The sequence below is a fragment of the Belonocnema kinseyi genome, chromosome 2 (assembly GCF_010883055.1).
Source record: "Belonocnema kinseyi isolate 2016_QV_RU_SX_M_011 chromosome 2, B_treatae_v1, whole genome shotgun sequence".
In the NCBI taxonomy this organism is placed as follows: Eukaryota; Metazoa; Arthropoda; class Insecta; order Hymenoptera; family Cynipidae; genus Belonocnema; species Belonocnema kinseyi.
In genome coordinates, this window is record NC_046658.1 from 171,648,864 (window position 1) to 171,666,792 (window position 17,929).

The following is a 17,929-nucleotide window of genomic DNA, read 5'->3' on the forward strand; positions in this document are numbered from 1 at the left end:
TTGAATATCGCATACGTATTCCTGAAAGAACATTTTTAAATTTTGATTTTGACTGAAGAAAAGTTAAATAGATTAAGTTTTATAAATATTTATATATTTATATTCAGTGGATTCTGAAAAATTAAAATAAAAAAACTAAGATATCTTTTATTATTACTAGACAAATTCTTATTTTCCGAGTCATGTTTTAAATGACTTATAAGAAATAAAATGGAATAATCGAATTGCGGTATTACTATTCGTAATACATTTTCAACGTTACAAATTCTCAGTACTTTTGTCCTATTCACAGGCCCATCATCAGGTATGACGCCGAAAACTTTGGATTTTCTGGCCAGTTTGGAAACAATCTCTTGAATCAGTAAATATTGTAAACTCATTGAAGTTCAATTTACAAAGTATCGTATAAAAATGTTCCAAAAATTGTACCACGCCGGAACTTTCTTTTTTTTACAAAATATGTACTTGAGAAGATTATATCGCAACTAAAGTTGCAATTTTGTGTACGTTGATTTGACAAAATTTTTTTTGTAAACGTGCACAAAAACGAAAAATATAATTATTTACGATAAAATGTAGAAATGCTTTTAAAAGATTGAAGATATTGCTAAATGTTTAGCTAGAGCACTGAGAAATATTATTGCATACCTGTATTAGTCGAAGTTTAGTGCTAATTGCTCCAATATAATTTGCTATTCATATAAATGTGAAAAAATGCTTATTTATTTCTAGATTTACATTTAGGAATGGCACATAATCAATACCAAAATAGGATTGTACGTGCATACTTTAAGGGCATGTGATACACACAGTTTCTCCGGCTTTTTTTTACAGAAAAATGAAAAATTTTAATAACTGAATTCGGAGATGCTACAAAATATCATAGCGGACGTCCCCGGACTCTTTTTTGAGGGATAATAACAAAAAACAATTATTGTGCTACATAAAAATTTTATGCATATGCATATTGTGTAGTTTTAAAGTAATGCTCGGGTGAATTGTAACACACATAACCTCGAAATATACATGCACGTTGTTAGCAATATCATAAATTTTATGATAAAAAAACACACAAAAAGTGTGTGGGGACGTCCGTTAGCATGTTCGATATCATTTCCCAATTTTTTAAGACAAAATATTTATTATTCTAGAAAAAAAGCCAGGGGAACCTAAAACTGGTAAAATCGACAATTTTCTAAGTATCACATGCCCTTAAGCAACATTTAATTCTCTGTTTCTTGTTGCAGAGTTAAGTTCCAAGTTTGACACTTTACCCAGTGCTTGCCAAATTCCTGATGCTTCTTGTCCTCGAATTTCTAATTCTTCTGACCAAGATCATTCTCCGGTCAGGACTTCTCCCGCCGAGACATCTCTTCGTGCCAGGTGTAGGTCTCCTTCTGCCAGGCAGTCTACTTCCCTGCGTTCTACCTTGCTTGGTTTCAGAATTGAAACTATTCGGCTTATTCCACACGCCAGTCCGCATTAGTTGTTTGAAATACGGCGTTACACTTTTCCTCCCAATAACCTAAGCCAGTTGGTAGTTTCACATAATAGACGTGTGCCCATGCCGACTGAGGAACGAAATGTTTTCGCGACGTTGAATGGTGACGTCTTTGCCATATTGGTCCGAACTAATACATGTGTAAATGGAATATATCGAACCAATAACGTTCACAAAAGGTTGAAAGTAAACGTGTATAGTGGTCTTGTCTTTGCATTGAGCCAAGAAGAAATTGTTGAAACGCCCTTAAGCCAAAATGAACGAATCTCAAGTAATTTAAAAATAATATCTCTTGATGGCAATATACTACGTCAGTAATTTAATTTTACTAAACATAAAACAAAAAAATAATATTGCTTGTAATCCGAATTATGATCAAGACGTCACAAGTAATTAGGAATAACCTTAGTTCGAAACAATAAAGAAATATTTATGATTTCTAATTTAAATTATGTAGTATTTCAAAATCATTTGACAGAAAAACACTAATTCGAACGAGGAAAGACTTTTTGGAGTTTTGGCTGTATAATTATATCTCATTCTATGCATCTGAGTTGAAAAAATTAACCCAAGTAGATCATGCGAAAATATAATTTTTTTATGCGCAATTTATTGATGTAATTTGTCTCTCTTGCTTTTTTCTTATTGTCTATCTGAATGTCTGTAGTGCTTTCTTTCTGTACCTCTGTACAAATGTATGACTTTACGTCTGCATGTGGAATGCGTATATGTACATATCCATTTGTCTATGTCTGTACGTTTGTTTTCTTTTTGTGCCTTTGAGACACTTTTTTTGGGTCCCAAAATGAAATTTAAGTACGTTAAGCCTATGTTTCCAACCAAAATAAAGAAAATACATACGATTTTGCAAATTTAAGAAAAGAAATGTTGAAGTGTTTTAGAACTTTTTCTCAAATTTTTAGTACATGACTGAAACACCAGCAAATGATTCTGATTGCAATTATTATTGCAAAGATAATTAAAAAGGTCATATTGACGCTGACGTTTGGTTTGTGTACTACTTCAAGTACTGTGTATATAAGCATAGAATCTGAAGTTAAGCAGCGACCAATCACGACCAATAAAAGTTTTTACTTCATATAAAATATATTTTAAATTTATCACAACAAATTTGTTCAGGTAGACTCAAATTAAAGGAGTTAGATCATTTTCAAAATTAGGGAATTTCCGTTTTTAAGAGATAAGTATGTTTTTAACTGCGCTTTTTAGTATATTTGAACAAGATTTAATAATTATCTCAATGCTATTTTCAATTTAGACACAAATTTAATATGTTCTAGATAATGAGTAACTAAGTATATTAGCCATATTGGCATATTTTAAACAAATAGTATCAAGGTATACAGCTTAATGTCTCTGTTTAGTAAATTAAAAAGCTTTCCTTTTTTATTAACATAATGTTTAAAGACGTGCCTTATTTTTATATTCTGTTTCATTTCGTCTACATTATTGAATTTTTCAGAAGCAACCGTCTGTGTAACCTAATTGTCAAAGGCAAAGGGCACTTTCCGCAATAAAAATGCAATCACCCGGAACGCAGGTGTTTCAAGAACCATCTTAAAAAAATTCAAACATGATTTATTTATTATTATATATTTATTAATTATTATTTGTGTCACAATATTCATAACGTTTAAAAAAATTCAGTCTAAATGCACTCATAAACCGTAATTAAATATATATTAAATATGTAGCGGGCATATTTTTTTTATTGGGATTTTACTTTTTTCTGGAAAAATATATACATATATATTTTTAATTAAACTCTTACAAAAGTAAATTGACGAGAATGTCTAAAGATGAACACAAGAAATGGATGAGCTTTGTATGCATTCAATCCAACTTCTGCACAAGATTCATAGGATACAACCAAAAATGTTGAAATTTTCGTCCTAAAACATAAAAGAGCACTTTGAAATTTTTAAAGAAATGACTCTTTAAAAATCTTTTTAAAAATTTTGACAAATGAAGGCAGCATTAGTATACTTTAGAATTTCCTTAGTATCGGTTAAAAATTGCGTAATAAATCACAGAAAGTTTGAAAAACCATAGTTTCCTCAAGAAGATAGTTTTGTAGTTTTTTGTCTATATATGTCTTAATTGTAACTAGTTACAAAATTTAATTTTTCGATAGAAGTTGTACTTGAGCAAAGTGTTCTAATCTTCAAAAGTTTTTCGCGCTATTTCTATTTACTATGAAAATTTTCTTGGGAAAATAAATATCTTTTCGTAAAAGATGAAAGTCAAGAACAAATTTTACTAAAGTTAAACATTAGGATTATTATTTTTTATTCAAAAAAATAAGCCATAGGCGGTTTTTAAAAAGAAGCAATCTGACTTTTAATTTTCCAAATAATCATGTATCTATTTGAAAAATGTTGTTCATTCCATTTTCTGTAGTATTTTCAAGTTCTTTACAATGGTGTTAACCGTTTTTTAAAAAAAACACATATTCGACCTTCGAAAATGAAGGTCAAAAATAAATTTGACTTTTCTCCTAGCAGGATACTTTTTGTGTTTTGTTTTAACTGTCTCAAATTAAAAGCGAAATCAAATTTTTAATTATGAAACTATCTTTTAAGTGCTTCATAATACCCAATGTTGCTTGCGAACGCGCATGGCTGTCCTACACTCAAAAAAAGGTATGCTTAAAGTTACTAGATGCGTCTGGTAAAAAAATGTCTAGTTATGTAAATCAGAAAATCTGGTAAATGTGACTAGAAAATTCTGGATAATTAACTTTGGTTGAATTTTGCTGGTTAAAAGTTTTCTGATTATGATGTGCATAGGGATGAATGTATTGTGCATAGCATCGCTTTCGGGGTTGCCACCATTTCATGTTTTCTGCCTGTGTGAGCGCGTCTTCAATCACGGAAAGCCTGGTCTAAAATCGCCGCAAACAGCCCGTTGTGGGACTGCAAGCAAGCGCCGCGCCACAAGTAACCAAGAGCGAAAAGTTGGTTCAACTCAACTTTTCGCGCCGCAACCGCCTCGCGTGATCTCGCGCTGGATGTCAGAGGACCAATCAGAGCGTTTCATCACATAACCTCGTACAACCACATGTTTGTGGCATCGTCGACACTGAGTTCGAGTGATTTTGCTTTGCATTTGTCTGTATTTTTTTGTTGGTTTAATGTGTTACGTGAGAAACATTTAAAAGCAATTAAAATTAAAGAAAAAAATTGCAAAAGAGAAAATTGTGGGTCAGAGGCATCCGTTGTAGGGGCGAAAAATATTTCACTGTCAAAGCACGACGAGAAAGCAGTTCATTTAATAGTAAGCTCTGATTGGATGTCGCAACAGCCCAGTCTTACGGCGCCGCAACGACCTATTTGCGGCGATTGTAGACCAGGCTGAACAAAGGGATAAAAGCGAACAAGTTTTTAATAGTGTTCTGTTTTATTTATGAACTTTCGATGTGATTTTGGAAAATTCGGAGATTATAAGGATGAAAAAAGAAGTTTGTGAAGTATTAGACTCGTTGAGGCTAGGCCATTTGGAACAAAAAATCAAGGGTAAGTATGTATTAACCAAATTTACGTATATATAAAAACCTTTGACTCCATAATAATACTTTTGATACTTACTTCAAATTTGTTCCAGCAACTAGGTTTGAGGTTAGGTCACCAAGCCATTCTGCATAAAAAATTAGATGAGCTTACAAGTGAAAAATGTCAAGTAGAGGAATAATGGGAACAATTAAGACAGTCTTTTTTCATATTGATATTTCTTTCTTCATATTTTTTATGGAAATTTGCAGCCCAGTCTGTTCTAAACTGTAGGTTAATGTGATTTTGAGATAGTCAAGCTTTACGTCTATTTTTCTAAACTATATTTTTTTTCTGGCCTTAATTAAGAAAGGCTTGCTCGGTACTGAAGTTTTACAAATTTTCAAATAGTGATTTTGATTTTACATTTCAGCTTTTCTAAAATTGATTTTATTGTTTATCTAGAACCAGGATTTAGGTTACAAGAATTAAACTAATACTATCATTTGAAAAAAGATGACTATGATGGTGATTCTTTTCTATGTTTTCAAGAAACGTACCATTTGCCTGGTATTTTCGCATGAATTCCAAACTAAATTGGCAGAACCCAATAAAGAATGCAACAATTTTTTGTAAGAAGTTTATACTTTTTGTTGTAAATATTTCTATATTTACAATTTCTATATTGTTTGAAAATTCTATTATTATATGGAAAATTCCTATTTTGAGTCGAAAGTTTCTATTTTGCTTGAAATTTCTAAAATATTTGGTTATATATGCAACTTTTTGGTTAAACAAATTTTGAATTCAACCGTTTCATTAAAAGGTAATTTTTTTGAATTTAAAAGTTAAAAGTAATTAAAGTTATTTAACATTGCTTTCTAAAGATTTTGACTTTATTAATTAACAACTCAACCTTTTAGTTAGCAATTAATTTTTTGGGTGAAGATTTAATTACTTTGTGGAAAATTTAATGTATTTTGACTTAAAATCGTAGGAATTTAATTCAATATAGTACGACATGATAAATCTTTTAAGAAAGAAGTCATTCCCTATTTTCGTAAAAAACTCGCCTTGTTGCCCTGTTTGGAGACCGTTGTGGACTGTGCAATCTGAATTTTTTTTAAATTATGTGTTTTCATATCAGTTTCAAAGTTTCAAAATGAACATTTTTATTTAATGCTCTAAAAAACGTAATTTTTCCAAATCTAATCCTTACTAAAGTTTATCAATTTTCATTAAAAAAATTTAATATTATATAGGTTCAAAAGGCACAAATTAAATCCATCTGAAATTTTTTCACTGGATTCAAAGATTTTTCTTGCAAGTATTTTTCAGAACAACTAACCATCATTTTTGTAATTTGATTTTACAAATTTTATGAATGCAGACCCTTAATTAATTACTCGTTTAAAGCCGGACTTGAGAGCAACAACTTGTCCAAACACAGAGGAAATATTCTTTTAGAGCCATTCAAAAGATGTTTTCTATCAAAAGTAATAATTGAACATGAGCTAGATGTGCCCAATTAAAAACTGTAATATTCATTGATTTGAAGCTTGACTGGTATTCATGCTAAACTTATTTTTATTAAAATATGATAACTGCTGACAAATATTTTACAGTATGTCCCACTCAAGCTATTTATTTTGACGGCGGGAGATAAGAAAATTATTTTAAAAAGAACCTAAGGTATGTCATTTTCTATTTATTCTGTTTAAGAATATATTTACCAGACAAACTAAATAATTGGAAAATTTTTAACAACTGTTTTGTATTTTATAAAAGTAATTCGAACAGTACTTTTTATCAGGCTGCTAGAAAAATTCCGTACTGTAATTTAAATCGAAGCAGGGATACAAATTTATTCAAAAGGAAAACTGATTGATAAGTACAATAATTTGAACAAAAAATTCAAGATATGTGGATATCCAAATCCAAACTCACAGTCAGGTGATCCAAAGAACACACCTGAGTCAACTGGTCAACTGTAACTGATTATTGGAACGAAACTTTTCCATATGGATTAGATATTCTTCGACAAGAAAATGGTCCAAACCTGCACGAATATATAAATGCTTTCTCCGTTCTGAAATAACCACTTGGCACATTCTTGTGCAAACATTCTAAAATTAAGGCAATCCCACTCCGCGCACAGTCTTTGAGTTTTTTCCGTATTCGGGCACAGACCTTTTAAAATCAAAGGTGAACGGACCGACAGCTGTAATTTTGTGACTTTGAACTCTCTTTTGTGAAAGCTCTTTTGGCTTTAACGAACACATTCTCATCACGTATCTCGTGCTTCGCACTCGATTTTGTCTAACATGCCAACTTTTCTACTTTATACACAACACTTTTATATCAATTACAATACATTTTTTATGTAACTCTGCCTGGGATTACTTATTAAAAAATTGTAAAATAAAAAGCAAATTGTATTTATCATGATTATTTTTGTATTTGTTTTTTATTTTTATTTTTATTGTATTCTAAGCTGCTCTGAAACATCTATCATTTCAATAAATGTATATCATTACAATTCATAATATGCATCAAAATTAGATCATACTAATTCTTATTTCCTTGTTTTTATAATTTTTTTATTTTGAATGTTGTTTTTTACAATTAAATAAAAACTACTGTGCATTTGCATAGGGTCTAATGCAGTAACCTACATAGGGTCCTATATAGGAGCCTATTTCCTCTTTCGTCTTTTCTGTGCTTTTTTCAAAAAGTTAATTTTTGCATTTTTTATCTTATGTTTTACGATTAAAAGAAAATCTACTCGTCCTATCGAAAAATGATTAATGATAAATTTATAGATATTTTAGGCGAACAACTTTTGTCTGGTAATTTAAGTTCATACCTTGTGTCGTTTTTTTAAACAAATTTATTATTTTAATTTTTAATGTTATTTTTCACGACTAAAGCAAAAACTAGGTGTCCTATCAAAAATTATAGTTCTTTTTTGGATCAAAAATTTTCGTCTCATTTTTTTCGTAGCTTATATCGAAAAATGATTCATTATAAATTTGTAGTTCATTCCAAGGCGCGCAATTTGAGCTTTTTCATTTTTTCGTATATTGCATAGTTTGACCAAAAAATGGAATTTTTCATTAATTTTGGTACGATCAAATTTGGAATTTTCAACTTTTTGACCAAATTGAAAAAGTTGTTATCATAATCTTGCAGGGCTTTCAAAAAGCAACGTTTTTATTTTTTAGACTTTTTTTCGTATCATGCGTTGTTTGGCCTAAATTTTCCATTTTTGTATGTTTTTTTTTTGGATTTTGAAAATGCTATAACTCTAGTAATTTTTGATTTTTTGAAAAAAGTCATAAGGATAAATTGTTAATTTCTTTGAATGCTATGAATGACCGTACAGAGAATTTTTGAATTTTGAAAAAAGTGATCTCAAAAATATTTAAAATGTGCCCACTTTATGAATTTTCATCCAAAATGGCTGACTAACGAACTTGACCTTAAGTTTAGGACACTGAAGGAGTGTACCAAAGGGCAATTTAATAGATTACTTTTTTCAAAACTTATCGTGTGCACAGACAGACATAAATACAGACATACAGACAGACACATTCGTAAAAACATGTTTCTCGGATTCAGGGAGTCTCAAAACGTAGACATTTGACAAAAACTGGGGGGGGGGGGCAAATTTTACACAACTGTAATACCTTCTCTTAATGAGAATGAAAAAAACGAATATTTTTGTCGAAAAATACCTGATTTTTCATTTCTGCATGAAATTTGTTTTAAATATAAACAATTATAATGAGAAGAGAAATTTTTTTATATGATATTATTTCGAATCTAATTTCTTGCAACATAACTTGAAAAAACATGCATTTGTGGAAAATTGTCGAAAAAAAGTTTTCAACAAATAATTTGTTGATAACAAATTTTTTTGTATATTGTCTAATATTGTAATATCTTTCACAAATGCTATTTTATGTAACTTAAGCTATTTCAACTATTTTCCTGTTATTGGCGAGCATCGGGCATGTCAAATAGAAAAAAGGCCATTTTTTCGTCATATTTGTTTATTTATAAAAAAATTGAAAATTCAATGCAAAAATCACTTAGAAACCTTATTAGCTTTTTCCACATTTTTGTTGTCAGAATCGTTGAAGGCTTGTGGGTGTACGTTATTCTGAACCAAACAAGTTATTTTTCTTCCCAATATGCGTTATTTGGCTTAAAATGTTCATTTTAGTGTGTTTCTTGGAATTTTGTAAATGCTATAACTGTGGTAAATTTTGCTTTTATCAAAAAAGTCATTAGTATAAATTGTTTGTCTTTTCGAATATTATAAACATCCGCAGAGAAAAATTTTGAAAAAAAGTGGTCTCCAAAATATTTAGAATGTGCTCACTTTTTGAATATGTATCCAAAATAGCTGTCTAACGAACTCGACTTTCATTTGAAGATAGTAAAAGAATTTACCAAAGGAGAATCCAATCAGTCAATTATTTGAAAGTTATCGTGCTAACAAAAAAAAAACAATTCACGGACGGATAGACAGACACATTGGTAAAAACCTGTTTTTCGGATTTAGGCGGTCAAATTTGACATTTGACAAAGAAGGAGTGGGGGGGGGGTAAAATTTTACACAAATCTAATACCTTCTCTTAATGAGAATGTATGAATTAATTACTTTGTCACGAATAATGGTTCGGTAATTCTGTTTCTTGTACGAATCGTTAAAATAGCATTAAGAACATTTTAAAAAAGTAAATTTTTTGAAAACTCACACATGAGGCGAATAAGAAAATTAAAAAACATTAGTTGTTATGAGAATGTGCCCACGCAGCGGGCTGATTCTTTTATTGTGAATATCGTTTTTCACAATCAAAACACAAAATAATCATGCCATCAAAAAGTGATTTTAATCAAATTTCTAGATCTTTTTAAAATTGAAAACTTTTTTCTAGCCATCTTTTCACCCATTTTCCACAGGGTAACCGCAAAATGTCATTTTTGATTTTTCATTATATTTAGATGCTGTCAAAATTTTAATTTTCGGTTTTTCAAAAAAATTCAAAAAGTTGTTAGAACAGTCTTGTAGGGCATTAAAAAATAAATATTTTTCTTTTCTGGACTTTGTTCTATATCGTGCGTTATTTGGCTAAAAAGGTTGATTTTCAAGTGTTTTTCTGAAAATTTGTAAATGCTATAACTCTGGTAAATTTTGGTTTTATAGAAAAAAAGTCATGAGAATAGATTGTTCGCCTGATTGAATACTATGAATATCCGTACAGACAATATTTGAATTTTGAAAAAAGTGGTCTCAAAAATTTTCAAAATAAGCTCACTTTTTGAATTTTTACCCAAAATGGTTGGCTAACGAACTTGACCTTTATTTTAGGACACTCAAATAGTATACCAAAGGCCAATCCAATCTGTCAATTCTTTAGAAAGTTATCGTGTTAACAAAAAATCTACACAAACAACACACACAGCCACACACAGGTCACTTCTGCATTTACTTCCACTGCCTCAATTTCATTTTAGCTCAATAATGTGACAATTATTTATTACGAATAAAAAATGTGGGCGCAACTTTGCAAACATTACCAATAATTGTTGGAGAGGATTTAAATAATATTACAGGATCCCACGTTTCCATCAATGGAATTGACTATAAAGTGGAATCAGCACTGAAGGCTATAGATGTCGCTTTCAAATCATTCCGCGCCCTGCATGCTGATTGCCCAGTAAACGGAAGGCGTATGTGTTGCCTTCTTCAAAATTGCGTTTAAAAAGTAAAAACACAGTGGGATAGAGGATTAATGTCCGCTAATACTCTCGAAGACATACCTATGTGTGATTACATCAGCGCCCGTAATTCGAAAATGAAAAGTTCTGAAGAGACTTAATTTTCTTCTAATCTTTCAAAGCTTACTATTTCTTATTAACGTCTCTGAGAGGGTAATAGGATCATATAAAAAAACGCCGATTTGTTTTTTCGGCAAAAAATTATTGTTGACAATAAATTTACTGAACGTTTATTTCGAAATAGATCTTGGGCAAGAGGAAATTGCTTATTATAAATGCATCGAGATCAAGTGTAACCAAAAATTTTGTACTTCGTTGTTATTACGGAAATGTAACAGTTCATATCGTTTTGCGTCTAATGTACCTTCTAACTTTGTCACATCTTCAACAGATACAGCAGATTCTTCTATACAATTAACAGGCGGACAACTTAATAATAATATTTTTAATGTTATTGATAATACCCCTGATCACGTTTCCGAAGGAAAAGGAAATACTCAAACAAGCAAAAATCTACAATATTTGCATACAATAATTGTAAATGAAGCATCCTTACTTGTTTCCAAATTTTATGCCAATCCTTTTTTGCCGGAAATTCATGTACAATCAATGAGTGATGATTTTAAACGACTGTTTTAAAAATTCAATTTCATTTTAAGCCAATTATTTCTCAGTCAATAAAAAATGTGGATGATGAAATTGTTTCAAGAATAGTGTCATTGTTTGATGAGCCTTTCTGAAAATTTTCAACGGAGTTTGTTATTGACACCATAGATAAAGAAATTGAACGACGATCCAAGAATAAAAAAGTGCCCTGGAAAATAATATTCAAGGAACAGTGTGGATAATAAAGCAAAGCAAGTATGCTCATTGCTGCGAAAATATATTTGTTGATTTAATGTTTCGCTTAAGTGATCGCGAAGAATTTGGTAACGGGAAACTTTTTCCATGTCTGGTTGGCGAATTAAATTATTTTGCTGAAAGTGAAATGTTGGTTAAAACCAAAATTGGTGAAGAAACTTGTGTTATGACCATGAAACTTTGACCTTTTCTATTCTGAAGGCTCTGTGAGTGCTCGAAAATGTACCGTGTCCGTATTTGAGAATTTTTGTAAGATCTATGCATTTGTAGGTCATTAAAACTTCACGTGTTCTCTGTTTTCGAAATTAAATGAACAAAATACAAATCAACTGATTTTATATTGTTTATTTATTATTTATAAAAAATGCTATTACAGGCATCAGTTTTAAAGCGTTGTTGTATTTTATGTTAAGAATGCCAAAAATTGTAAGATTATTTAATAAAATGAACTTTTTTCCCCACCACCCTGGAGGTAGAGTATCAGGCGCTTTTTTAAAGTGGTTTCCCCAATAAACCAGTTAATTGGTATTTTTTCAATTAATTTCGACGACAGATATTTTGGTATTAATTTTCATAAAGTAAAAGCAAAGTTGAAAAAGGGAACTTGTAATGAGATAAAAATACATACAAGCCATCAAAATTCTCAAATACGGTCGCAGTACATTTTCCAGTGCGTACAGAGCCTTCCGTATGGAGAAGGTCAAAGTTTCATGGTCATAACTCGTGATCTATATGAGCTAAAACATTGTATTTTTTTTTAAATTATAAGCAGAATTTAGTCGAGCAATTTTGAAAACACTTCTTTGATCATAAATAGCACAAAATATAAAAAAAATATGTTTCTCTAAAGAGTCATAACTCTTGACTATGAAGACTGGAAGATGCTTTTTTATATTTATGCAGAATTTCGTGCCCTGCAACTTTTTTTCTTGCACCAATTACGTAGCTTCACCGAAAAGTTAAGTATTTTGGATAAACTTAACACGCGCAATTTGCCCAGAAAAAAAGCTCAAAAGCGATCAAATTTGTGAGGCCATAACTTATGAGCTATTGTGGCTAAGTGGTTGCATTTTTTAGAATTACTGTAAGGTTCGTCTACTTTAATTCAACTTTTGAAATTTTTGTGTAAAAGTGACAGGTTCCAAAGAAAATATGCAAACTTTAGAATTGGGTTTTTCCGCCCTTTTTCCAAAAAATTCGGGTTCTTTGAAGGACAATAACTCGGCACCTATTCGAGATAGAAGGTTTGTTCGCCCCTAATTTCTTAGAATTTCTTCTAGTTTAATTTTGGTGTTAAACGCAAACATGATTTTTGGAAATTTTTTCAAAAATATCTCCGGGAAGTATATGTGTTATTTTTGAAAAACTTGCAACTTTATGCAGGAGCCCTTAATAAACCTTTTTTTTTCAAAAAACGCGCATTACCTACTTAATACGGTAAAAAGACCTTTTTTCTCACAAGATGCCTGGACTAAAAAAAGTATAAAAAAGAACAATTTCCTTAAATCTTTAAACTTTGGCAAATTTCAATGTGAAAAATATTTATCCACAAATTCATATGATTTTCTGAAATTAAAATTATTTTTATGATAAGCATACTACAAGTAATTGAATGTGCTGATTTAAAAGAAAAAACACAAGTTTTAAAAATCATACATAAATTAAAAATTTAGACTTTTTCGAGTTTATGCTATATAATATTATTCAGAAAAATGTTTTTTATTAATATTTACGAATTAATTTGTTTAAATATAAATTTGTAAATTATTATCTTAGAAATTTATTTTAAATTGGAGTTACAAATCATATTGTAAATATTATATTAGGTCAAGCTTTTGAATTGTACACCTAAAATGTACAAAAATGTTAAAAATTCTTTATTTTAGTTACTTTTGGTTATTTGTTGCTTAGTTTTAAAATCATTTTTAACTTATTCTCAGATTATTTAGGGAAAATATGTTATTTGTTTTGTTTTTCGCAATGATGAATCTATTATAAAATGATAGTGTTTTATAGATAACTTTTTATCGTTCAAAAAAATATTTTAAAAAACAAAATTCTACTTAATAGGATTAAAAAGAGATATTTCTTTAGCTTTTGAAATATACGTGACATATTTTAATAGCTTTGAAGAAGGAAGCCTTATCTAATCTATAATCCTATTTGCATTTTAATTACGTACAAAAATGTTTGAAAAATATTTGTACAAGAGCGATTTTATGTTTACTCTGTCTACATTAAATAAAGTCATCTGAGCTTTTAAAGATGAATTATGATTTAAATACATACGTTTTCTTTAAAAATTAGTGATCTGTATTTCCCAAGGTCCATGTACCCGATTTATGTTCGAAAAGGGAAAAACTTACATATCTAAGAAGTGTATATAAATGCGAAATAACAGAATATTTGTTAGTTATTCTGTTCTTATATTCTTCTTGAATCAATTTTACCTACATTTTGAAAAAATGAGGGTCCTTTCTACTTTCGTCTTCGCCATGAACGTTATTCTCGATTCTCTTGGTAGATAAAGATAAATTATCATATAATTTTTATTATTTTATACAGTTTTGCCGAATTTTCAAGTTTGAAGCTCAAATATGAAACTTTACTCTTTCAAACTTAAAACTTTATAAGTTTTCTATATTTTCGAGGAAAATATATTTTAGGCAGAAAAACTAAAAAATGTAATACATATTTGCAAAGTCTTTATATCATAGTTTAATTTTGTGCTAGATTTTTAGAAAAATAAATTTTTTACTTGTCCACAAAATAGTTTTGAGCCCTACTGTAGATTGAGTGTGTACACATATATTTTATATCTAATTACAGGTTTCTGTATCATTTAAATAAAAAAATGATTAAATTATCAAACACTATTTGCAATTTATTTTATAAGTTGCAAATTTCTTAATCTTTTTGGCCCTTTCACAGGACCATCATTATGTATGCCGCCAAAAACAAGGAACTTTCTGGAAAATTTTGAAAGAAGTGACAAACATGTGAATCATCAAGGTAGCTATAGTACAAATAAAAGTTGACAACATAAATTTTAAGTAAAAAACAGTTTTGATCTTGAATTTCAAAACTTTTAACAGCCTCTTGAACCAGTAAATGTTTTAAACGCATGGAACCATATTTTTCATGTTTCATAGAAAAATGTAGCAAAACCTGTACCATGCCGAAACTTAATTTTTTTATTGAGGTCTTTTATTGTCTCAGGAAGCGCCTACTAATAAATGAGTTGCGTTTCGCAAGAGCACTAAATCCATCCTCTTCAAACAAGTTTTTTTGTTAAACAAGTTATTCCTATACAACAATAACTCATTATAATTAAAAAGTTGTATATATGCTGACATTAATAACATTTTATATGATAAAATTAATACAGTTTCAAAAACTAATGATTAACTCATAAATTATTTAGACGCAGTACAAGTAAAGTGCACTGCACGTTAGTAGTGACAATTTTATGTTTACTAAACAAAAGATTTATCTGCGGCCATGCGCTTTTGTTTTTGCACTTTTTGCATTACAGAAGTTAGATCGCACCTACAGCTGTACATTGACTTGACCAATAGGTTTTGTTATGACCGTTCGCAAAATTGAAAAATTGAATTAATTGTGATAAAATGCACCAGTAATTTCAAAACATTAAAATATTGCAAAAACCTTGACATATGGTACTGAGATATATTATCGAACACCCTGTTTAGTTGAAGGTTAGTGCTAATTGGTACCATAGATTTTGCTATGTACAGAAATATAAAAAAAAATCATTTATTTCTAAATTTACAATTAGAAATTGCATACATTTAATACGAACATGGTATTGTATACTTTAGGAAAAATTTGAGTATATGTTTCTTGTTACAGAGTTAAGTTCAGAGTTCTGCAGTTTACCTAGTAGGGACCAAATTCCTGATATTCCTTCTTCTGGATCTTCTCATTCTGCTGAAGAACGTCATTTACCGATCAGGCCTCCTCTTGCCGAGACATCTCTTCATGCCAGATCAACGTCTTCTTTTGCCAGGCGCACTTCTTCCCTTCCTTCTACCTTATTTGGATTAAAAATTGACAACATTAGGCTGATTCCCAAGACCAATCCGCATCAGCTATTTGTAATTCGCCGTTGCACTTTTCCTCCCAAAAACCTACGTCAATTGGTATTTTTACATAATAGAGGAGTGTCCATGCCAACTGAGGAACGAAATGTCTTAGCAACTTTGACGGGCGACGTCTTTGCCATATTAGTCCAAAATAATACGTTTCTCCGTGGAATATATCATATCAATGAAGTTAAAAGAAGGGTCAAAATAAACCTGTACAGCGGCCTTGTCGTCGAATTAAACCAAGACGAAGTGAACGAAACGCCCATAGGCCAATCTGAACGAATATCAAGAAATTTTAAAATAACATCTCTGAACGGCATTATTCTACGTCTTTAATTTAATTTAAATAAAATGTAAAACTAAAATATAATATTCCTTGTATAATATAAATTAAGATAAAAATGTTACAAGCAATTGGTAATGACATTAGTTTACAACAATAAAGAAATTTTTTTTAGTTTCAAATAACTGTTTACATTCTCATCAGAGAAGGCATTAAATTAGTGTAAAATTTGACCCGACCCCCCCCCCCAGTTATTGTCAAATGTCAAATGCCAAATAACGCACGGTATGAAAAAAGTTAAGAGAAGAAAAACATTGCTTTTTGAATTCCCTACAAGATTGTCATTACAACTTTTTGAATTTTCTTGAAAAATTGAAACTTCTTATTTTAAAAGCATAACTTAAATGCATTTGTTCCGTCTTGTTCTGAATGATTGTTCAAAAATAAAATGAATTATTGCTACACAACAATCGCAAAAATTAAAAAAATTGTAATCTTTATAGGATTTTATAAATCCATCAAATACAGAACTAGAGAATAGGAACAAGCACCTGCTGTTGATATTTGTGTTAATTGTACTGATATATTATGCTTTAGCTACACGAAAAAATCAAATATTACATTTTTCATCCTGAAATTTGCAAGCAATTTCAAAACTATTAAAGATATGAGAAAATCCTTAAAAAATTGCTCCAGAGAATATTACCCTGCACTTGAAATTAAAAATTCAGGTTGATCAAACCAATAAATACTGCTGTAGCTATGCCTGACAATAAAAAATTAAATTAAAAAAAATTAAATTTACCAAAAATTTCAAACTAACAATTCAATCTTTTTGTTTGAAAAATTCATTTCTTTACGTAAAATTTCACATTTTGGTTAAAAATGTAACAGAGCGTTACTGAAAACAAATATTTTATTGTTTTGGATTTATCTGCTTTCATAACACTTCGTTCTTTTTTTTACTTTTTGTTATTTGCTGCTAAGTCATAAATACTATAAATAATAATCATTTTTGGACAAAATAATTGTTCACGAGCAAACGGTAGATTGATATATTTATATAGAAATAGTTATAAATAGTTAAACAAGGGGTTATTAAATGCCTCATCTTTAGTTTAAAAATCACTTTTAACTTATTCTAGGATGATTTTAGTTAAAAAAAGGTATTTTTCTTGTTTTTAGAAGTGATAAATTTATGTTAAAATGATAATGTTTTATGGATTACTTTGTATCGTTCAAAGAACTATTTGGAAGATAAAAATTATTCTCAATAGGGTTGAGAAGATATATTTCTTTAGTTTTTGAAGTATACGTGAAACATAGTTAACATTTTTTAAAAAAGGGGTCATATCTAACCAATGATGATGGTTGAATTTTAATTAGGTAAAAAGCGCTTATGATAAATATTTGTCAAAGAGCGATTTCATGTTTCTCCTTTCTATATTATATTAAGTTCTCGAAACTTCTCGAGGTGGATTACATAAATACATAGGTTTGATTTAAAAATAAATTATCTATATTTCTTAAGAAAAAATACTTCTACACGTGCGAGAAACTAAATTATATTACACAAATTAGGTTATTCTAATTAAAATATATTATGTCAACAATTCTTGAAAGTTTTCATGTACGCAATTTCTGTTCCGCGTAAATTTTCTGCTAAAATAACGATTTTAAACTTTCATCGCGTTTTGCGATAATGTAGATCATATGTTTATAAATATCTTTTTATTCACAAATCCTTGGTTTTTAATTAAATCAAATAAAAAATTAAAACATCTTTTATAATTACTGGACAAATGTTTATTTTTCAAGTTATGTTTCAAATAACTTATAATAAATATAATTGAATATTTGAATTGCGCTTTTAATA